The sequence below is a fragment of the Mytilus californianus genome, unplaced genomic scaffold (genome assembly GCF_021869535.1).
Source record: "Mytilus californianus isolate M0D057914Y unplaced genomic scaffold, xbMytCali1.0.p SCAF_5, whole genome shotgun sequence".
NCBI lineage: Eukaryota > Metazoa > Mollusca > Bivalvia > Mytilida > Mytilidae > Mytilus > Mytilus californianus.
In genome coordinates, this window is record NW_026262701.1 from 8,920,301 (window position 1) to 8,945,397 (window position 25,097).

General features: G+C 30.9%; 1 long non-coding RNA gene across 1 annotated transcript; it reads right to left on the reverse strand.

The window, feature by feature from the left end:
• Positions 1–6,309: 6,309 nt before the first annotated feature.
• On the reverse strand, positions 6,310–11,871 carry LOC127700610 (uncharacterized). Its single transcript, XR_007981657.1, has 3 exons — positions 11,755–11,871; positions 8,423–8,548; positions 6,310–6,476 (listed from the first exon to the last, which is right to left on the reverse strand). It is a non-coding gene; the product is annotated as an uncharacterized LOC127700610 (long non-coding RNA).
• Between the last annotated feature and the right edge of the window lie 13,226 nt (positions 11,872–25,097).

Genomic DNA, 25,097 nt, shown 5'->3' on the forward strand with positions numbered 1-25,097 from the left:
TTCGAAACTTTACTGTTACGTTATATAACATATGGAGATGTGGTATGACTCCCATTGATAAACAACAAAACGACGTGGATTTAAGCAACTATATGTAACCGTACGGTCCATGACTACTTGAAGTGCTTTGCAAATACTCATATGGAGACGGGTTTCTAGTACGTTACAAAACAGAGGGAAAAGATTACATAGGGGTTACAAAAAACAAAGGTCAAACAAAGAAGGACATACACAACCATAATCCTATCAAAGATAAGCAATTGTTCAAAAAGCTCTACACAGAAAACCAAACAATAACCTCAACAATAATCGGGGTAAACTCAGGAGTTCTGGAAGGATAAACTTAGTTAGCTTACTCGGCTTTGTATTATTATGTGTTGGATTAAGTTGTTTTATGTAATGTATCCGTTTTTATTCTATAGTTAGTCCCCACTTCGGTTTTATCATGTATATCTATTATATAGTCATTTTATAAAATTTACTGTTTGCAAAATTATAAATTATTCTAAATAATAAGGATGTTCTTGTCCCAGGCAAAAAACCCTGGCCGTGTTAGGCGCAACTTTTTTTAGGTTTTGGTCCTCGGTGCTCTTCAGCTTTGTACTTGTTTTGGCTTTCAAACTTTTTTCATCTGAGCGTCACTGGTTGGTCTTGTGTGGACGAGACGCACGTCTGGCGTATTGAATTTTAAGCCTAGTACCTTTTGTTAGCTATCATTCGTGTGTTTCTTTGTCCTATATGTTCTCCCATTTATTTGTATTGTGGTCCTGTCATGTGTTGTTGTCGTTTTGGTGTTGTGTTTGACGTTGCCATAAAAGCGGGAGGTTTGGCATGCCACAAAACCAGGTTCAACCCACCATTTTTTTCTTAAAATGTCCTGTACCAAGTCAGGAAAATGGCCATTGTTATATTATAGTTCGTTTCTGTGTGTGTTACATTTAAATGTTGTGTTTTTGTTGTGTCGTTGTTCTCCTCTTATATTTGATGCGTTTCCCTCAGTTTTAGTTTGTAACCCGGATTTGTTTTTATCTCTATCGATTTATGAGTTTCGAACAGCGGTATACTACTGTTGCCTTTATTTAGTGGCACCCATCTAGTTGCTCATGACAAATAAAATACTGTTATAATTTGCATTCGTTAATAACACAAACAATAAAAGAATATGTGATTGTTTCTACATCTAGTTGGACATATCCATCGTCATCTGAGACACAGAAATTACAATAAGGTCAAAAATAATTTTTTAATAGCTTTCTTGTAAGTAGCAACCCTTATTAGTAATAATCGTTTGGTTCCTCAAGTTGTTTTTTATATAGAAGAACCGTACTTTATCTATGTTCAATTTGTTTTATTGTCTGTATATAAAGGTCACTTTTGAATGCGAGTTTGACCTTAATTTTAATTATATTTTATCGCTTATGTATATTTTTCCTTAAAAAACCGGTTGTATACATCATATGTATGAGAATGGTTGACTGTTCACAAAGGTTGCAATTCATTTATGTATTGGAAGATTTCATCCTCACCATGATGATTTGATGTTTGGCTCTCTTCATTTAACTTGATTTAAACCATTATGTAGTCGCTGCTACGTTCTTGTAAATAAGTTTATAGTCTTTTTTAAGCACTGCATGGTAAGCATATTTAATTGAGGTTGAACTATTGGTGAAAGGATCGTATGAAAGGGAACTAACGCAAAAGATTAATGGATTAATCTTAAAAATAAGATATAAGTGATATAAGAACACAGACTTTTGATTGCTCGCTTGAATTTTCTATATAAGGAAATGTCTGTACCAATTCATGAATTTGACGGTTGTTTCCATTCGTTTGATGTTTTTGAGCTTTTGATTTTGCCATTTGATAAGGGACTTTCCGTTTTGAATTTTCCTTGGAGTTTGGTATTTTTGTAATTTTACATTTTCCCTTTGAGTTCAGTAATTGTGTAATACTTTGTTGTTAAGGGTCCTTTTTATTCTTGAAAAACATGTCGTTCGTTAGAAGACAATAGCTTTCACTTATATTTGAAAAACATAAGTTTAAAAATATTGTAGCTCGCTAGGAAAAAATCCGTTAGACTCCTCTTTTATGGAGTCAGGAGGAGTCCGAATAACTAGAGCGGCCTTAGGATTTGATAAACTAAATATTTCAAAGAATGAAAAGAGTGAAAAAATCATCTTATAACAAAATCAAATAACTTTATTATCATAAAAATACATAAAGATGATTCGCAAATGGTTATATTAAATGACAAAAAACTTTAACGATAAGAATGATATAACAAAAACAAAATCATAAAATGCAATAATAAAACATACAACATCATGCTCAATAGTGCACTTAAGCCTTCAAAATATTGATGACTTAAATGTATTCCTATAAAAATTATTATATCAACGAAGAGCAATTATTATTTGGTAGATAATTAATCCAATGAATAATTCAATTGTCTAAAAATATTCAACTAATAACCAAACAACACATTGGCTAATCGGCTGGTTATTACTCTTGTCCGATATCGAGTTAAATATGTTTGGATATTTGAATTCTTGGATTAGTTATTATTTTTATTACATTGACTTTTAACGTGAATGTAACAGAAAATGTGAAAAAAAACATCTTTCCTTTAGCGTTATTACTATTTGGTTTTGAATTAACGTCATTGGCAACGTCTTGGCAACATCTAGTTTTTGTATGACGTCAGTTGGGTGATATTACAGGATTTCTTTTACATGTGAAATAATCGGTTTTATTTGACGGCGCTATCATGGTTACTGCCTCTTTCTTTTTAATGTAAAAAATAAAGGTCAACTGCAAATTTAGAACTTACTAAGTAGACGGTTAGATACATTCACATATGAAAAAGGAAGATAAATGGTATATATATTTATATTGTCTTCTATACATATGTATGTGTGCGTGTGGTGTCAAAGAGATAGCATGACAACCACAGAGAAAAATCTAAAACATTTAGAGGTCTTACGTTTAGATCACTTAAGGTTTTAGCTATGTTTTTTTAATTGATTTAATATTATCTATCTCATGCAAGTAAGGGTACTGTAAAAAAAAATCAAGAAATCCAATACGGTGATACCATTTGTTTATATTTTGAAAGCATTTTATAGGAGCTATAGCTTACTATTTCAGTTCAAAATTCTTATTAGTTACTAGTGGAGCTTCTTCATGCGAATCCTTACATGATAGTTTTGCACAAATTGTCGCGTGAATACTCGGTGACATATATCTTTTATTTTAGGACCATGTAAACATTATTGTGACAAAGCATAACAAAATATGTCATATACCTTTTGGTTAAAATCACATAATATTTTTAGTTAACAGATAATGCCGTCGAGAAAAATAAATGCAATGTTCATTATGGTATAACATATGAAAGTTTATGAATGAAAAGAGATATTCAATGTTATTATGTTCATGCAAGATGCGAGCTGTAATCATTATACGCAACAGTAGTTGTCCAATAAAACCATTTAACATATGGACTTCCTGTAGATCACATTTTGTAACAGATTTGCACTTGATTTTTTATTGCTGAATAATCTGTATTCCTATTCTTCCTTCCCGGACGGAGGGACAATTAAAAGAAGTTTCTGCATAACTTCAGTTGCTAAGCCTGCAAATAAAACAAACCAAACTTGTTGTTTCCTTTATTCAAAGATTTACTTCATTTGTAACATTAAGCATATTTTGGTCCTATCTCTATAACTGGCAAAGTGGAAACCTATCCATTTTCTTGTAAAACAAAACGCTTAGACGTTAGACAAGTACGATATCAAATACTGGCGAAGCATAACTGATATACATTTATTGAAAGGGTATCTAGTAATTTATTGCAATGATATATTTTAACATAACTTACCCACAAATGGAATCTTTACTTCCTTGTAAACTAACAGAAAGTACAACCATAGTCCAACAGCCATAAATATCAAAACATGAATATATTCTGGCTTCGGTAAGTATTTTAAAGGAACGAGTACTAAATATAAAGAGAGAATCATTACAAGAATCGGTACCACTAGAGGAGCCTAAAAGATCAACATAAAAACATTAGGTCAAACATAAATAAACTGGTATAACAAATGCACAAAGCATGAGACTGAAATGACCATTTATAAATTTCAAATGTCACTTAGGTTTTTATTTACTGTGCAGGTCCTTGCCTTTTTTTATTTTTGTAAGAATTGGGCTAAAAAAAGAACTGTATCTTTAAGAAATGGCCTGAAAATAAAATTTACTATTTTATTGTAAAAGTCTTACAAAACCAGCATTTAAATACTATCGTCAAGCACTTCGTCTTTGATTTATATATGCCATTTCTAATAAAAGGATTATCAGCAATAATTTGTTTGTAATCGTTGCCCCTCTGCAAACTACCACTAAATAATCTCAATTAATTTTGTATTTGTGTAAAATACCCTTTGAAATTCAACACGGAAAATTAGTTTACTGTTCTGAAGGTTCTACTTTACTTTAACCGTGTATTTTCGATAAAAATCATACATATGAAAAGAACCCAAGATTATGCGCATATGTCAAAATATAGCGTTGTGCAGCTTAATGTTCCATTACACAGGCAAATTTTGTTCACGTGAAATTCACGTGAATCGAGCTTTCATGTGAATTATTCTATATTATAATTAAACTTTAAAATATCCACATTATTTGTCAGTTCAGCATAATGTTAAAGATAATATTAGGCACACATGTTCTCTCTTATATTCACTGTAATGTCTCATCTTTAAATCTATAGTATATGATACTTCTTCCAAATAAATTAGTTTAGTTGATGGTAATCCCTAATGTATATTGTACTATTTGTACTACATTGTGTATATACATCCAACACTTAGTGCACAGACTATAACTACTTTCTTCGTTCCAAACTATTTTTATTATATTACACCTGTACATAAATATTTGTAATATATCATATTACAACCCTAACTATAGTGCAATAGTTGAAAGACATAAATGTCTTAATGATGTCAAGTAAACAAATTTATGTTTCGTTCATGTGCAAAGTCATGCAAGCTTTTCCTGTTTGATCCTTTCTTTTTTTTTATATATATATACCATAGGTTTCATTTAATGAATAATAATTTTGATATGTCCTTATCAAAAATCTCTCCTTCCAGAAAAGAAATTGTATAAATGAAATCTTATATTTGCATCTTTACAGAATAACAACAACAATAAATTTCAAATTTTGGAATCAGTGTAATTTAATACAGATAATCTCAAGTATAAAAACTATAAAAATGAACAATAATCCTTTAAAAAGTTTTTAAATATATGTTCTTGATCATCTTGTCTGGTCTGGTCTAGTCTCAAATTTACCTACACAATAAATAATGTTAAGAACGTGTTTCATCCTGTCTGATTCTTGTTATCTTGACACTAAACAAAATGAGTTAAAAGCTGTATTATGTGAGGTTTATTATAGGTTTATTATAGGACTTTTATGATATGTTTGTGAGTGACTTGGTCCAGTTTATATACCAATAAATTCCTTTAAAAGGGGGTTTAATTCTTATAATTCTTTAAAATTGGAGGTAAGGAATATATTTTTTTCACATTCGTAACCTCTATCACACGTAAATTGTATATTTGTGTCATTAAATAGGCCTGGGCATTATATTAAACAACTTCAAGATTAACTATTGGAAGTCCTCTCGACCAATCATATGAAAGTATTCCCTATTATGCTAATCATATAAGAATCGTATACTTTTGTTTGTGCTTTTTTTAGTCAGTTGACTTTGGTTTATAGATGTTCAATTTCAAAAAAGGACACTATCCAACATTGTAGACAAAAATAGAATTCAGGACAAAATCTCTGTCAGTTTATATCTAGCTTTAATATTTTGTGAACTAATTACCGAAATAATGATTGTAGCTAATTTTGGTTCAATATGGCCCAATGGTTTCAGATAAGAAGATTTTTTTATAAGATAATGGACAATGATGAACGACAACCAACACCAAGTGCAATAAAGAGTAGCTCACTTGGCCCATGGAGCCAGGTGAGCTAAAAAAGGACTCTCCTAGCATAACACTCTATATAAAGACATTGTCAAATGTAATGCCTATTCATGTTAAAATGAACATTGCTCATAAATTATTTCAAAAAAGGACTGCTCACAGATTGACATCAAATACACTAATATAAAATGTTGCTCCGCTACTTTAACTCAATTTGCAACAGAAAAATCTACATTTTACGAAGGCCAAGCTTAAAATACAATACAGTTAACTCCTTAATTATCAATAATTAAAGCATACTTTCTGTATCTCTCGATTCTTTTCTCTTCACTCTCACTGAGCCTTCTCCATTTGTCCTCAGAGCTATCGTCCAAGATATCTTGGAGATAGCTCTTGAAGGTCCTCCAAAAATCCTCCAGAGGTTCTCCAATTTGTGTTCTGAGTTGTCTCTTTTCGTGACAAAAAGATCTCTGAAAAATATTTATGCATACTTTACATTTAAAACCAATACAAGTACATGCAAGAGTGTTCTTTTAAATACGCCTATTTTATATTAACTTACAGACATAATGATGCTAATAATTTTTCACATTTCTTAAGACTTTTTGGACTATTCACATTTATACAGAAATAATTACCAAATGCAAATAACAAAAAGATCATGGCTTAAATTACTTTAAGATCTTTATATTTCTTCATCCTTATAAAAGAATTACACTAGAAGCCCTATTTAAGAGCGCTTAGCCAGTGCTGCCAACCTTGATCAACTTGTACATATTCAGCAATTGTCACTCCAGAACAAAAGAGAATAGAAAATAATTGGAGACTAAACTCCAAATAAAGTTTCTCTCTAGCTTTTGCATATATTAATATACATGGCAAAGACAATTTAGAAAAAATATCGCCATTCAAGGGCAAAGGGCATAAACTCCTATCAGGAGACATCAATGACCATTTTGGTCAAATTGGAAAGTATGTATATCCAGACAGCCTGAAATGTTTTTAACAAATTGTTAGATTTTCTGTAAAACGTTTTCTGATATTATAAACGATCAATACTTGATTTTACCCATATGGTCTTTTTTTTTAGCCTAAGTAGTCATACTGGTTGGCCTAATGAATCATTAGACACATTTTAAAAGCAAGATACATCAAGATTTATTTTGGCCAAATTTGGTTTCATTTAGGCCAGTAGAAGATTTATGTAAAAGTAAACAAAATACAGACCCAATTTGAACCATTTGAAAAAAGCTAGCAATGGCCCATAGGGTCAGGTTCCCTATTAACTATTTCACTTCTGTAATCTTATAATTTGAATGTCTGTTTTGGTTATTTTGTTTCAACTGAAGCAATATATAATTGACTATTTGTGTTACAGTTTTAACACTGAAAAATGAGTGTCACAATTTCATCACTGAAACATGAGTATTTTACATTTAAAAAAAATGATTTAATATTCAATGTACAGATTTATAAAAGAGTGTATATGCTGAAATTTCTTGCCTGATTTACTGACCATTGATTTTATGTTGAGAGATTTAAAGATAAAGGTTTTACTTCTTGTATCACATAAACTCAACAATTTTAAATATCCATGACAATGAGGTCAAGGCCAGAAATCATAACCGGACAGACATGTACATGTAACCTCTAATTATTTAAGATACCATAAGGTTCACCACAGCTTGGCTTAGGGTCATTGAAATACAGACCAAAATACAAAAACTTTGACCAATGAACCAAGAAATTTAGGCCAGGTCAATTTATCCCTGTGTCATTAAAAACTTACACCTTACAATCATTCCATTAACCAGTTATAGTTGAACTGCTGAACAAAACACAAGAACTTAACAATGACCAATTCAACACAAAAATGAGGTGAATGTTGGACTATACCTGTCACACAAACATGTACACCTTACGTTAATTTCTTACAATAAGATTGTGAGAACATTATTGTTATTCATGCAAGAAATCCAGGTTGAGTATGCATAATATATTATATTACTGAAATTAAAATCCCCATTTAAAATAAAAACATGCAAAATGATTTTATCACTAATGTTACCAGTATATATAACTTCTTGTTTAAGTGATACACATACATAGAGTTGTATACATATAGACACATTGTTTAATAACCATAAGAGTACTTAAATGAAGAAACATCAGCAACCAACTGTACTGGCTTTCAAAACCTGCAACATCTGTATAGTTGTTTGCTAATTTCATTTGGTCTCTTGTGAAGTGTTCTTGTCTTATTAGAAATCAAACCACATCTTTTTTTTATATTCAAAATTGGAGATAATTCATTAAACTCTTTTCTTCTAAAATGACTATAATTATTACACATTTACACTGCTTTGCTATGAAATATATTATTGAAAATTTCCTAATATGCGTGTGCATATCTTACCAGGGCAACTGCTAAGTTAGAAGTCTCCTCAGACTGCTCCTGCATAAATTTCCCGTAAATATATTTAACAAGGCTGTCAACATCTAACGTGCCCACATCTTCACTCTTGACTGAGCGACTTAGGATCTAAGAAAGACAATGTAATTAAATAAAAGTGATATGAAACAAGAGGCTCTCAAGAGCCTGAATCGCTCACTTGTTATGTTTTGCTTCAATCTTTCATCAATGATTATTTTTGCTTTTCAATATATATTAATGAGTGACTTAAAAATGCCATTTAAATGTTCTTTGTATCTGTCGTGTATATACTTCAAAAGCAAATAAATGCATTTTTATTACCCATATGTTTCATTTTACCCATAGTGGCTATGTTTCTTGACGTACAAGGAAATACAAAACCAAAATTTATACTAGATTCATTTGAGAAGATTTTTTAAAGTTAGAAAAACATAAAAAAATTCTGTGAAATTGTTCTTAAAGGGCAATAAATCCTTATGGGGTCAATTGACAATTTTGACTTATTTGTAGATCCCACTTTGCTGAACAATTTTGCTGTTTACAGTTTATCTTTATCTAGTATAATAATCAACATAATAACCAAAAACTGCAAATTTTCCTTAAAATTACCAATTTAGGAGCAGCAACCCAACAAAAGGTTGTCTGATGCATCTGCAAATTTCATGGCAGATAGATCTTGACCAATTGAACAATTTACCACATGTCAGATTTGCTCTAAATGCTTTAGTTTTTGAGATATAAGCCAAAAACTGCATTTGACCCCATGTTCTATTTTTGGCCATGGCGGTCATGTTTGTTGACAAATCAAAAGTTTGGATCCAATTTATAAACTAGATTCCGTACTGAACATTCTTTCAAAGTTAAGAAGTATTAAGCACAATAGTTTCAGAGGAGAAGATTTTTCAATTTTAGCAAACTTGATGAACAGATTGTGTAAAATTGTCTTTAAAGGGCATTAACTCCTTAAGAGATCAATTGACAATTTTGGTCTTTTAACTTTTTTGTAGATCTTACTTTGCTGAACATTATTGCTGTTAACAGTTTATATCTATCTATAATAATATTCAAGATAATAACATAAAACTGCAAAATTTACTTAAAACTACCAATTTAGTGGCAGCAACTCAACCATGCTATGTTTCTTGACGTACAAGGAAATACAAAACCAAAATTTATACTAGATTCATTTGAGAAGATTTTTTAAAGTTAGAAACATAAAAAAAATCCGTGAAATTGTCCTTAAAGGGCAATAAATCCTTATGGGGTCAATTGACAATTTTGACTTATTTGTAGATCCCACTTTGCTGAACAATTTTGCTGTTTACAGTTTATCTGTATCTAGTATAATATTCAACATAATAACCAAAAACTGCAAATTTTCCTTAAAATTACCAATTTAGGGGCAGCAACACAACAAAAGGTTGTCTGATGCATCTGCAAATTTCATGGCAGATAGATCTTGACCAATTGAACAATTTACCACATGTCAGATTTGCTCTAAATGCTTTAGTTTTTGAGATATAAGCCAAAAACTGCATTTGACCCCATGTTCAATTTTTGGCCATGGCGGTCATGTTTGTTGACAAATCAAAAGTTTGGATCCAATTTATAAACTAGATTCCGTACTGAACATTCTTTCAAAGTTAAGAAGTATTAAGCACAATAGTTTCAGAGGAGAAGATTTTTTAATTTTATCAAACTTGATGAACAAATTGTGTAAAATTGTCTTTAAAGGGCATTAACTCCTTAAGAGATCAATTGACAATTTTGGTCTTTTAACTTTTTTGTAGATCTTACTGTGCTGAACATTATTGCTGTTAACAGTTTATATCTATCTATACTAATATTCAAGATAATAACAAAAAACTGCAAAATTTACTTAAAACTACCAATTTAGTGGCAGCAACTCAACCATGGGTTGTTCGATTCGTCTTCAGGGCTGATAGATCTTGACCAATTGAACAATTTCACCCCATGTCAGATTTGCTCTTAAAGCTTTAGTTTTTGAGATATAAGCCATAAACTGCATTTGAACCCTATGTTCCACTTTTAGCCATGCTGGCCATGTTTGTCAATGGATCAAAACTTCGGATACAAGTTATAAACTAGATACCCTAAGGAACATTTAGATAAAGTTTGAAGGTATTTGGTCCGGTAGTTTTAGAGGAGAAGATTTTTTAAATAGTTTATGACCACAGTACAACGCAGCCAAGTAATGGCATAAGCTCACATGCTGCCCTTCTGGCCCCGGTGAGCTAAAAATGGATACATTGAACTGGACAAAGCATTCATTCTTCAGAAATGAAGCCCTTTTCAACCTTTAATACATTTCCGATTTTTACTATATTTTTTCAATTTCCCTTTTTTTTTAATAAATATATATACTTTGATTCAGACAGTAAAGTGGCAGTTTAAAACTGAAACTGTAATCCACAGCTAAGATGTTAAATTTGTTTGTAAATATTGCCATATCATGACGCTCTTTTCCAAAAAATATTGATATGTTTAAACTTTAATGTATTATTTCTTTCTTAAACAGTTTTATTCATAATTAGAATTTACTAATTAACATATATATCTCACAAGAACCACACAAAAACATCCAAGTATAAATGCAAATTCAAAATTGCTTCAATCATACCAGTGAAAAAATAAACAGATTTCTTAAAGGAGTAAGGGCATTTATAAAGGTCTAAGAAAATAAAATGTTTGACAACTATATCAAATTGGCACATGATGTTTGGAAATGCATATAGAGTCATGAACTTATAAATGAAAAACATAAAGATTTTGATCTAATGACATCACAACAACATCATAAAATGTATGGTTTTCACAAACACAGTGAAAAATGCAGAAATATGCAATTTTCGGTCATTATATCCATTGAGGAAACATCGTGCACAGCAAAGAAACAACAAAATAATTTAAAGAAGCTTTGTTATTACTATTTTCTTAATTTGAATCTCGCAAAATAAAGAGTTGTTTCTTGGGTGAGCACATACTTTTCTAATCTTAAATTTGATGAAAAAGAAGGAAAATTACAAAATTTAACAAAATATGCATATTTTGTTGCCGTTGTAACTCGTTCATTGTGTTATTTGATTTTATTTTCTGGACACCTTGTACATTAGTCTAGCTTGTTTGTACAAAAGTACAAATATTGAGAATATGTATGTAAGATAACTTTTAAATATGACAGTAATATTTGGGCAAAATAAGGGCCTTATTGCCCCTACTCCTTTTTTATGACTTGCAGAATATATTATTAATAATATTACAAATCTGTCAGTACTGTAAAAAGTTTGTTTTACCTTATTCTTGGTCTGGGACCTAAAGTCCACCATCTTTCTTGCTGCAAACCTCAGCCCATGTCGGAGCACTTCCTGTGCATTAGCATCAGGAGCATATTTTCTTCTCAGGGTTAACAGTTTACTCTACAATATAAATTTTAAACAGATAGCCAAAAAAATATCAATAATTATGAACATAAATAGATATAAAAAGTTTTTCAATTAACAAATATTAAGATTTGATTAATTTGGAAATAAAGATTCATAACATTTGGTAGAGGCTAACTAAAGTTAGAGAATAGAAACGAAAAATTCAGTAATTGTTATGTTTATAAAGCGAAATAACTAAATACGGTATAAGTGAAGCCACCCTATTTCGAACTTGATCTATATTACGTGGTGATAAGCATTATAAATAAGTTTCAAAACATTCGGTCTAGGCAAACTAAAGTTAGAGAACAGAAACTAACAATTCAGCAATGTATTCATTTGTAAAGGGGCATAACTCTGGAACAGTTATAGTGATGCCACCAAATTTTCGAAATTTGATCTTTTTGTGGAAATAAGCATTGCGTATAAGTTTCATAACAATGGAATGTAGCAAATTTCAGTTTAAGAGAATGGAAACGAAAAATTCAGCAATTTTTTTATTTGTAAAGGGGCATAACTCAAAAATGATTATAGTGATGCACCCAATTTCGAACTTGATCTGTGTTTTGTGGTAATAAGCATTGTGTATAATTGTATAACATTTGGTTGAGGCAAACTAAAGATAAAGAATGGAAATCAACTTTGGGACATACGTACAGATGGACAAGGGTAACACTTAATGCGGATAGGACAATGCAGAGACATACTGGAGTCAAAGAATATGACAATTGTTTATGGGATTTCCTAGATACCCACAAGTATGTTAACTCATTTTTTTGTTGGAAAATTGATATGAATAGAAATCAGCAGAATATATTTTTGTCTCGCCTTGACGGAGTCAAAAAGTGAGACATAGGTATGATGTTTCCGGCGTCGGCGGCGGCGGCGACGGCGGCGTCAACAATGTATTAGTTTGTGATTAGGTCTAGTTCATGGTGAACCACTAGTGGTAGGTCAATGATATTTGGTATGCATTTGTCATAGCATTAGCATATCTCATTACTATAGAGATTATTTGGCCCCGCCCCCTCAGTCAAGGTCTATTGACTTTGAAACTTTTCATAGTTTACATGAATTAGTTTGTGATTAGGTCAATTTATGGGGAACCACTAGTGGTAGGTCAATGATATTTGGTATGCAGTTGTATAAGCATTGGCATATCTCATTTTCATGGAGATTATTTGGCTCCGCCCCCTTAGTCATGGTCTATAGAAAATTTTGCTTAGTTAACATGTATTAGTTTGTGATTAGGTCAGTTCAAGAGGAACCATTAGTGATAGGTTAATGTTAATTGGTGTTCAGTTGTATAATCATTAGCACATCTCATTTCCATGGAGAATATTTGGCCCCACCCCTCGGTCATGGTATATTTACTTTGAAACTTTTGCTTAGTTTGCATGTATTAGTTTGTGATTAGATCAGTTTAAGACGAACTGCTTATGTTAAGTCAATGATATTTGGTATGCAAATTTATTGGCATTTGCAAGTATCGTTTCCATGGAGATTATATAGCCCCACCCCTGATCATGGTTCATTGACTTTGAAACTTTTAAATAGTTTACAAGTTAATGTTTGTGTTTAGGTTTGTTTGAAGGGAACGACTTATAATAAGTCAATGGTATTAGGTATGCAGGTGTATTTGCATTGGCACATCTCATTCCATGGAGATTGTTCAGCCTTGTACCTTCAGTCATGGTTCATCGACTTTGAATATTTGCATAACTTACATGTTAAAGTATTGCTATTTTAATTTCAACATTTGCATTATCAAAATTACAAAAAGGCGAGACATATCTCTGTGATAACAGTTTATTAATATTTACAAGCATTTTTCATAGCCAAATTAAGATTACATTGAACTCAAAATCAATGTTCAAAGTTTAAATTGTATTTTGCAAATAATTTAACATGTTACTGAAAATATCAATATTCTTTGAACAACTTTATAGCTTGTTGCGTTAGCTTTCTTGTATTCTCAGCGGCTGCATTTAACATAATTTCTTGATATCTTCTTCTGATAAACTCGCAAATATTTTTTCGTCTGCTGCGGCGCTTCCTCCATGGTTGTTATGTGTGACGTTATGACGTCATAAATCTAAATTTAGCAACAGATTTCTTATATTGACCACCAATAAACATATAAATAGAAACATAGCGTCAATATAAGTAAAAAGAAACAAGGCTTCAGATACGTAAAATAACTTATGAAACTTGTGATCGTCATATCAAATGAAAACAGTAGAATGCTACACCGTATGATATATTCACAAATAAATCTTCTAGTCATCATAGAATACTTGTCAACATGGCAGACAATATCTTCAAATGTCTTTCTAATTGCTATCAGAGTAATCAGATCTACTATTAGTCTATTGAGAGCCTTTTTAAACTGATGTACATTGATCCAGAAGATCCACACATGCTAGGTCTTTAATTAGTCAAATGTTATATACTTTAATTCATATTTTATTATGCAAATAACTTTTTCAGGGACACACCAATAGGAATTCTGCTTTTCTTAAACCTAGCAAAGCAGTTACTAAAAGTGAATATATAGAAGGGTAAACAAATGGCAAATTGTCTGTGAGAAACAAATCCAACATTTGTATAACTCAAGGAATATTAGAAATGATGTAAACTAACTGTATTTGTGTCGATAGTTGTTTTCAATAGGAAGTTTATTGTTAATTTTGTGTTTTGTTTGTAATATGATGAATAAAACTTAACCAGTCATACTATATGGTGATTTATACCTAGATTGCTAAAAGGTAAACTCAGTTTGGCGCAGTAAACACAATGTTTTGTCTGTGTGAAGATGTTACAATAAAGTGATCTCCTGAAAAATAGATGAGTTAAGTGCTAAAAATTTAGTGTTGTAGACAACTCAACACACATCCAAATATTGCTAAAATCTAAATCATTAAAAATTTATTATTCAATTTTAAATCTTTTGAAAGATACTATGTTAGTTTGGGGCAGAAAAGATATATGAGAAAACCAATCTAAAGATATTTCAGGTGGGTAACAAAGTGTCTTATTTAAACAATTGCTTGATGTCAATCAACCAATCAAAATTACCATTCACACCAAATAATTTTATTCTTTATTAACAGTTTTCATTGGATGCCCTAAATGAGCATCAGAAAAATCTTCTGGAATTACATCTTGACAGCATTGATCAGTCTGGTCTTAGTTATAGAATCCATAGAAGCTTTTTCAAATATATTGACAGCCGACAAGGGAAAGATTACAAACATTATGTGAGTATTTTAAATATATTGATTGCCAAGTGGGTTAGGTAGTTCATCTGCAGTAATCAATAGCCTATCAACTCTTAGATTGTTAATTGGAACCTCGTACTTGACGAGGGGTTGGTCAAATCCAAAGGGATAACCTGTTTTCCTTCCGAAAGTCGGTGGTTTTCTCCACACTTCAGCTTCCTCAATCTATAAAAATTTGCCGCCATGATATAGCAAACATCGCTGAACGTGGCGTTAATCCCTCCCCAACAACAAAACCATTGTATGTTTATCATCATTCTTAAAGAGGCAATTTTCTGGACGAAAATGTCTTTGGGCTATTTGGATATACTTTACATATTATGACGTGATAGATTACATGCAAACATATAAGGAATATTTTTACTCTCATAGATATATACTGTTCAAAATTATTTATCGTAGGATTTTATCATAAACAGGAAAAATATTGCTCCATTGAAGATAACCTTAAACGTCGCATTTGTTAATACGTGTTTTCCCTTCCTAATTTTATGCAAATTTCACGTGAATTTTCGATGTATTATTCAAGCGAATATTTTATTTATAAATGGCTTTTTACTGTTTACTTGATATGCATAAAACAGCTTCACATTTAGCATTTCTAAAACAAAGGGCCCTTTTCACACGAATTTGTTTTCTTTATAGGGAAAACAAATTAAGAACAAAGTATGAGGTATACTACGTTCTTGGTTTCAGAAGTTCTCCAATGTTGACTTAAGAGGTAGTATGGTGATCTCACTGATGATAGGCAAATTATGATAATAACAAATAAATATATTTCGCTTTTCGAAGAGAAGATTAAAATACATCATTAACTAAGTTGATAAAAGTTGCTGTTTGTTTTCGAATGCCCTTCGTTTTTTATTTTGTTATTTTTTGGGGAGAGCCTAGATCTTACCTTTCTTTTTTCCACTTTATAACAACTATACCTGGAAGTACATAAAACCATGAAGTTTTATTAAAATTTAAAGCTCTCGATTTCTGTTTACTTGAATTTTTTAAAAGAAACAATACAACCAAACATTTGTTATCCCAAACTGCTATATGTAATGAAATTTAATTGTAAGCTTCAAAAACTGCCGAAGGTAATTTGTTCATACAGGAAGCTATGACCAGGAATATTTTAATTAAAAGTATCACCAAATTAATAACTCATGGGTGCAAAATGATCATGTGCTTTGGAAGGTTTGGTAAATCCTGTTTCCTAAGTGGCACCCGTCTTGTTGCTCATGGTAAGTAATAAATTCGCTGATGTCAAAATCTAAGAAAAGAAAATATTTGTTGTCATCTTTGACACATGTATTCCACAAATGTCAACCAAATCATGACGGTGTCTGTAAGAATTTCGAAGGGATGAGTTCAACATAACCAGGAGGAGCCCTTGTTCAATATCTTCCTAGCAAGCAGTAATCTTCTATCAAAAATTTCATGATACAAAACACAAGCTCTGGAATCTCGTTTCAAATGGGAGATACCTACTTAATATACAGGTGATACTGGGATGTTGCTAGATAAAAATGGAAAAATCACAAAAGAAAAGCTGAAATTGTACAAGTAAAGATGGGGTTTTTTAAACACATTCTCGACCAAAATGTTGACAAAGGAAAATTATGTTAAACAGGTTGTATCTAAGAAAATTGTAATTAGGGATAATTACGAAAGACGGGAAGGGACATTCTATTTTTTTTTTTTTTTTAATTTTTCGTTATTATTTCAAACTTGACAAATTACTCACTTCTAAAGTGGTAGTTCTCACTTTTAACTTGCCATTTTTCATTTCCAACTTCACTTCCAGGTTGACATTTTCACTTTCAAGTTGACATTTCTCACTTCCAAATTGACACATAGCATTTCATAGAATTTTGGCTACCTGTGGGATTATGGTTGCATAACACACGTGAATTTTTTTAAGCTTACTTAATAATCGTCCTACGATGTATTGAATATCTTTATTATCCTCGAATGTGACCTACTTAATTAGACTTATCACCCAATTTGTACGTACATGAGCAAAAGGTCGGATGCCACATGTGGACCAGGATCTACTTACCCTTCAGGAGCCACTGAGATCATCCCGGTTTATGGTTCAGTTTGTGTTGCTCAGTCTTTTGTTTTCTATATTGTGTTCAGTGTGCTGTTGTTTTTCTTCATGTCGGTTTTCGTTTTTAGCCATGGCATTGCCAGTTTGTATTCGAATAAAGAGTTTTGATAACCGTTTGGTATCTTTTGTCTCTCTTTTATAGAAATAATCTTTTAATCTCAGTTGTCAGACCTTTTTTCATTTATTAAGTTTATCAATATATGGTAAATAATGTGAATAATGAATATTTACATGTCATATGGTAGTCAAAGTGTTAACCTATAAATTCATTCAATCGTTTAAGACGGCCATCCTGAATGTCACACTTTTTATAATTGCATTTATAAATAATAAGGGAATAATTTTTGATGTGTAAATATAAATATACCAATCAATTGAATACAACTTGATTATTTTGATTAAATATTTACATTTTATTTTAACAGAAAAAAATATAAATATATAATTTACATAATCATCAAAATACAAATAGAATTCACAATGACGAGATACTTCATTACTAAATCATGCTAAGCACTATTTAATCAAGAACAATAAATTGTACTAAAACACAAATAAACTTATAACCGTATATTGCACAAGCAGTGTACGTTTATAATAAAATACAAATGCATTTTTCTAAAATCACAAGTGAATGAAAATCTGTATTGTTTTTGAGATATTTCGCATCAACGACCCACTGATAAAAGAAATTTGAATGAAAAAATAATTGTCAATTCACCGATCTCGAGTTGTTTTTAGTGAATGAGTTACACCGGTTGACTCGATGTCAATCGGCTTAATCGAACAATCGGTTTTGACTGTGACTTAATATAAACATTGTTACATAGGAAATTTACAGGAAAGTGCAAGAATTCTAAAGTCGTCTATTGAACGATACGGGATAAATAAATCATCAAGTTTACAGTGTGTATATTTTGTGAAATTTAAAATACGAAGATTAATAAAAATTAATTCACCTTTTCTGTATAACAAAATTATATGACGAATCCTATTATTATCACTGCTATCAGAATAGCAATGCAAGCTATTAAAATTGTATTCATTTCGGATGAACAGACTGAAAATAAAACAGTAAGAATTATTAAATTTAATTTACTTTAATTGAGAAAGTACTAACATTGTAAACGACATATCAATATAAACACACATAGGGGGCCTCGATGCCCGAGTGGTCTACGTAGTAACTACTGTAACTACTAGCCAGTCAACACTGAGGTTGTGAGTTCGAACCCAACTCGACTCCAATCTTAATTGACTAGGATTGTCAATTTCCTATCGAAGGTCGGTGGTTTTCTCCGGGCACTTCGGCTTCCTTCACCAATAAAAACTGGCCGCCACGAAATAGCCCAAAAGCGGTGCTTAAAAGTGGCGTTAAAACATCAAAAATCAAATCAAATCAAATAAACGCACGTATGTACTATTTGTTAGTTCACTGAACGGGACTATAAAAGTGCGGATGGTTGATAATGTAAACAATTTATAATTCAACTCTGACCAATGCACATTGGCCTGTTCTATGTTAGGAGCATCTTATATCTTATTTTGCTTCTGTTATTTGGAAATATAGTGTTGATAGTAGATCGTGGATTGCTTTTTATTTAATTGATTCACAATAAAGCTATTAATAATTTTACATATTGTATAAACAAAAGTTACTGTGGTTTGTTGAAAACTGTAATTTTACCGCTAGATGTACTTTGGTTCATTTCGTCATCGGTTTCTGTCTCATTTTGATATCGTTTGTATTATGTGTATATCTTGTATATATATATCATTTGTAAGGCCTGGTTCGTTATGAGTCTGTGTTAAAATTTCTAAATAAAGGCTGCATCTTCATCCAATCTTTTTTATGATAAAAAAAAATAATTACTTAAAATAGCAAACGTTTTAATCGTTTTATATTTATATTAAATCCCTTGAATATTAGCAAAATACTACGGATAGTTTAGTTTTAGAAAACTTATTATTTGCTGACAATGGACCTTTATTTCAATATAATGAAGTAAGATTCCTTTTTCTTTAATGTTCTTATCGAATAGATGTTTAATTTCTTATTATCTGCTTAACATTTTATAAGCTAGTTTACATGATGTCGACAGTTATATAATACAGGAGCATATGGCATATTTACGACTTTTCTGTCTAGTGGTTTTAATAATTACGACTTTTCTGTCTAGTGGTTTTAATAATTACGACTTTTCTGTCTAGTGGTTTTAATATTTTAGGTATTTTTGACTATTTTAAAAATTTCCTTTCAATTCCTTTCAATGGTCTTTTAAAAATTACATTTTTTGTAAACAGAATATATATACATAAAAAAAGTAAAATAACAAAAATACCGAACTCCAACAGAAATTAAAAACGGAAAGTCCTTTATAGAATGGCAAAATCAAAAGCTCAAACACATCAAACGAATGGAAAATAACTGTCATATTGCTGACTTGGTACAGACATTTCCTGATGTTGAAAATGGTGGATTAAACCTTGTTTTGTAGCTAGCTAAACCTTTCACTTGTATGACTTAAAGGATATCAACCCAACAACGTACTTGCGTGATTGTTGGTTGCCTAATGTCCAAATGTATCTTTGATAAATTCAAACAATTTAACAATGGGAACTTCTTAGGAAGAAAGATAAGAAGCTAGCAATATCCTTTAACTCTACGTTCCGCTATATAGATGATGTTCTCTCACTACATAATACAAAATTTGGTGACTATGTTGAACGAATCTATCCCATCGAACTAGAGATAAAGGATACTACAGATACAGTTAAGTCTGCCTCATATCTTGACTTACATCTAGAAATTGACAATGAGGGTCGGTTGAAAACAAAACTTTACGACAAAAGAGATGATTTCAGCTTCCCAATTGTGAACTTTCCATTTCTATGTAGCAACATTCCATAGTTATGAATGAACAATTTATTTATGTATTGACACTGATATCTGGTATTTCATCCAGTATTCCAGTTTCACTATTTGAAATAATTTTAAAATATTTTCCTAATTTTATTAATTTTTTGGAATATTTCCTTACATTTTTCACAATATCACTAGGTTTTGTTCTATACACAGTATTCTGTTCATTTTCCCATGATATATATCCCAATTAAACAGGTGCAGAGTCGTAATATTAGATCCAAAATTTTGTATTTTTTGCTGATTTCCATTTACATATTCAAAATAATTATCCTCACTTTACAAATATTTTGGAATATTTTATCTATATTTTCACTATATCACTTGATTTTACTATATCCACAGTATTCAGCTTTTATTTCATTTCCCATAATATAAAGTTATGTCCCAATTAAACAATATTAGATCCAGAATTTATAATGATTATTTCAAATATTCACTTCTTAGATGCCTTTTAAATTTTGCTTCTTAAAATGTGACTTGTTTTTTCCCCTAATAATGGATTGTCATGAATGTATCAAGGATGAAATAATTCATTCAAAATTTTTTGTGTGGCTTTCACATGATGATGATGAGTATACCTGGCAGTGTTTTTCATTGAAATTTATTATAATAGGACTTTTGTGAATAAAAAAACTGTGTTAACTCAAGGAAATACAATTTTTTATAAGATGGAATTTAGTTAATTTAAAAGGTAAAAAATTTCAAAACCGGAATGGAAGTAGGAGAAATAAATTCATCCAACATGTTTCTGTGGCTTTAAATATGATTTTGAAAAAGTCATTGTAAATTTTGGGATTTTATATGAAGATGATTTGCCTGTTTAAATGGGATATATGTCACTGAAATGAAATGAAATATTAATACAGTGGATATTGTCAAATTTAGTGATAAAGTGAAAATTGAAGCTAAAACCTCAAGCATTTACTCCAAAGTAATTTTATATCCATTTCTTATACTTGAATTTTGGAAATCATTTTAAATCTAGGAATATAGCTCCATCATGCATAGATCGGATCCTTTGTCAAGGTTTGGCCAATCGTATATGGTCCTTTTTTTTTCGCAGAATTCATTTCAACAACAGTTTGAAAAAAATCAGTCTTATTTAAAAATAAGAAGAAGTCATCTAAGTTAATACAAAGTTAGTTTAGATTAAAAGTACCGTTAATTTTATACATTCTATATTGTATGTTTTTTATTTAAAGTTTATTAAGAAAAACAACTTTAGGTGATGAACAAAATTATTCATATAAATGCAGGAAAGCTGTCCATAATATACACAATCAACTAAATATTTATACTTTTATTGATTATATATTTTTATTTCTAATGATAAAAAAAATATAACTTTTTTGTATTTTTTGTTTCAGAAAGGGCTCAAAATACCATGAAGATGGCAGGAAGGACAGAGAAATATTGATTTATACAAAAACATTTTCTGATAAAGATAATTGAAATTGAGAATGGAAATGGGGAATGTGTCAAAGAGACAACAACCCGTTCAAAGATTAGAAAACAGCCCAAGGCCACCAATACGTCTTCAACACAGCGAGAAAATCCCGCACCCGGAGGCGGGCTTCAGCTGGCCCCTAAATAAACATGTGTTCTAGTTCAGTGAAAATGGACGTCACACTAAACTCCGAAACATATAAATGAACTAAAATTAAAAAAACATACAAGACAAACAAAGGCCAGAGGCTCCTGGCTTGGGACAGGCGCAAACATGCGGCGGGGTTAAACATTTTTTGTGAGATCTCAACCCTCCCCCTATACCTCTAGCCAATGTAGAATAAACAAACACACGGCAATACGCACAGTAAAAACTCAGTTTTAAAGAACATTTTGTAGTTTACTGAGTCAACATGTGGTTATAATTAAGTAAACCATTGAGAAAGTGTGACCACATAATTTGTATATAACAGATTACTGATAACATGCTGAGATAAATTTGTTGAAATATATTAGTAGATCTGGGCTTATGTCTTAGAGTGTTACCAAATTGACACACCTAAGTGCAAGTTTTAGTGACATTTAGAGTGGAGTTATCCTTCCTTAACCCAGCAGACCTCTCACAACTTGTTTATCTTTATACATGTTATATAAATCATATACTAATGTTTAATGAATGTATTGTCTATAATAAAAAGTGTATATAGATATAAGAAGATGTGGTATGAGTGCCATGTGGTATGAGTGTGTTGTGGTATATGTTTGTCTTTTAGTCTTTTTGTCTTTTTTGTAATAGATATGCCCTTAAGAGCCCTTCAAATAGGAAATAAACTGATTTGATTTGTGTTTACCCTAGAATCACTATACGTATCATATGTTTAATATTTTTGTACAATAAAAAAGCACACTTTTATAAAGGAAGTTGATTAACTTACATAATGTATTCTTATACATTAATATAATTCCACTTAAAATCAATCTGTAAAATAACATTTTTCCGAAATTGGTTCTGCTTCCTTAAATATGCATACCTGTTAAAAGTTATTTATAGAGCAGTTATTATGGTAATATGAAAATAGTTATCAACAGTTTAAAATTGTTTACTATAGTTTTTCTGGCATACAATTCAATTCTATTGCAGTTATAATAATTGTTACAGTCATACGTGTATTGATGATATAGACATGCAGGATTTCTTTTCTTCATATCAGAGCTTGATAATTTGCAACTTCTTTATATACAATTTTTATATATATTTTTTGTATTGTATTGTAGTACTACTAGTAGTAGTAGTAGTAGTAGTAGTAGTAGTAGTAGTAGTAGTAGTAGTAGAAGTAGTAGTAGTAGTAGTAGGTGTAGTAGTAGTAGTAGTAGTAGTAGTAGTAGTAGTAGTAGAAGTTGATAATTTGCAACTTCTTTTTATATTTATTATATATTTTTATATATATTTTTTGTATTGTATTGTAGTAGTAGTAGTAGTAGTAGTAGTAGTAGTAGATGTAGTAGTATTAGTAGATGTAGTAGTAGTAGTAGTAGTAGTAGTAGTAGTAGTAGTAGTAGTAGTAGATGTAGTAGTAGTAGTAGTAGTAGTAGTAGTAGTAGTAGTAGTAGTAGATGTAGTAGCAGTAGTAGTAGTAGTAGTAGTAGTAGTAGTAGATGTAGTAGTAGTAGTAGTAGTGACAACGCCATGGCTAAAAAGAAAAAGACCAGCAGACAAACAAAAGTACACAAAACACAACATAGAAAACTAAAGACTCAGCAACACGAACCCCACCAAAAACTGATGATGGATAGTTTATATTACGAATATGGTGATGTTTAAGGGGAAGTTAAGAGTCAATAGATAATCCACTATTGCGTAATGCCTATTTGATAAATATAACACGAAAGGTGTCACAAGTTGAAGAGGATCTGCCAACTTTCCCGGTTTTTTTGTTGGGGTTCGTGTTAGTCAGTCTTTAGTGTTCTATAATGTGTTTTGTGTACTATTTGTGCTTTCGTCTTTTTTTCGTTTTTATTTGCCATGGTGTTGTCAGTTTCTCTTCAACACATGCGTTTTACAAAATGCTCCTTTGATGTCTTTAACATCTTTGTGTGCTTAAACCCATAGTTTGATAGTGTCACTAACTAGGTTTCAGGTATAGCAATATCTTTGTCTTTGGGTAACACTTTTATTGATTTGTCAAAATATTGTTAATGTTTTTCAATACAATTGTCTACGAGTAAAAAAACAATTATTTTTTTCTATTATAAACTTATTCAAATCTTTACAAAACTACCTGTTATTTTATCTTTTTTTTACATAAGAAAATATCAGTTCCAAACATTGGTAGTTATGGTTTTCTATACTCTCGTCATCCTGTCAAATATTTCATAAAAGTTACAAGATTGCACGTTAAAAGACTAGAAAGTGTTATTCGTGATCCAGGGTGTTTTTAGATACTAGTAAACAAAGCCGTTAAAGTTAGTCACCCTCTTCCTATAAAAGCTTTAACTTTAAACAAAAAGTTATATTTTGAAATATGGAAATTTAAATGTACTAAACCTTTTTCTGTTGATTATTTGCTTTATAACTTAAAAATAGGGTTCAACGAGTACTCGGGTATCGCTCGGTAGTACCGAGTATCGAATACCAAAACGATTCTCGACTAACACAGATTAATCATACTAGTAAATAAAATACATTTTGTTTCGAATGCTTACGCTAAATTGTCATTTAAAATACCTCCGAAAATACATGGGCATTCCGTCACATCGGTATCGTCAGAGCAAATATTTTCGTCTGCAAGACTGTAATTTACAAAGTTGCAAAATCGACTGTCACCAATAATAGTTGACAGGAAAATGTTTCCAAATAAAACAAATTCGTTGCATCTTCTGGTGACCTTCAGTGAATAGTCAAACTTCTAATCCTAACGCCTTTGTAAACATTAAATACGATTATCAAATATTATTGTTTGATATGGTTTTTCCCTGTTATAATTTTTAAATAAGTGAACATTTAATTATATTGATTAGATCATTGTTTTTTTACTTAATTAGTACTTGTAGGTAATGAGCTGTTAATTATGGTGTGAAATTCTTTGTCCCAGATACTTATGTAGACGGTTTTTCGTCCGTTGAACAACAAACCACAGAATGTAAAAAACGTATTTTTGTGTTTACGTATTGTAGATATATTCCCGAGCGAGTACTCGGGTATCGCTAGCTAAAACCAACGAGTACTCGATTAGTAATTGTTCACCGAGTTGACATCCCTACTTAAAAAGAATATGTTTCAACTCTTATCCGATTTTACTTTCAACTTTTAACTTCCTTGTGCGATATAAAATTTTGAACCAAAACTGTGTTGCAAAAAGTTGTATATGCATAGGTCAGATACAAGTCCAGACAAAAGTTCCGTTGGTTCGCTTATATGAACAACGCAGTATGAAGGGAAAAATTATACGATCGTGCCAAA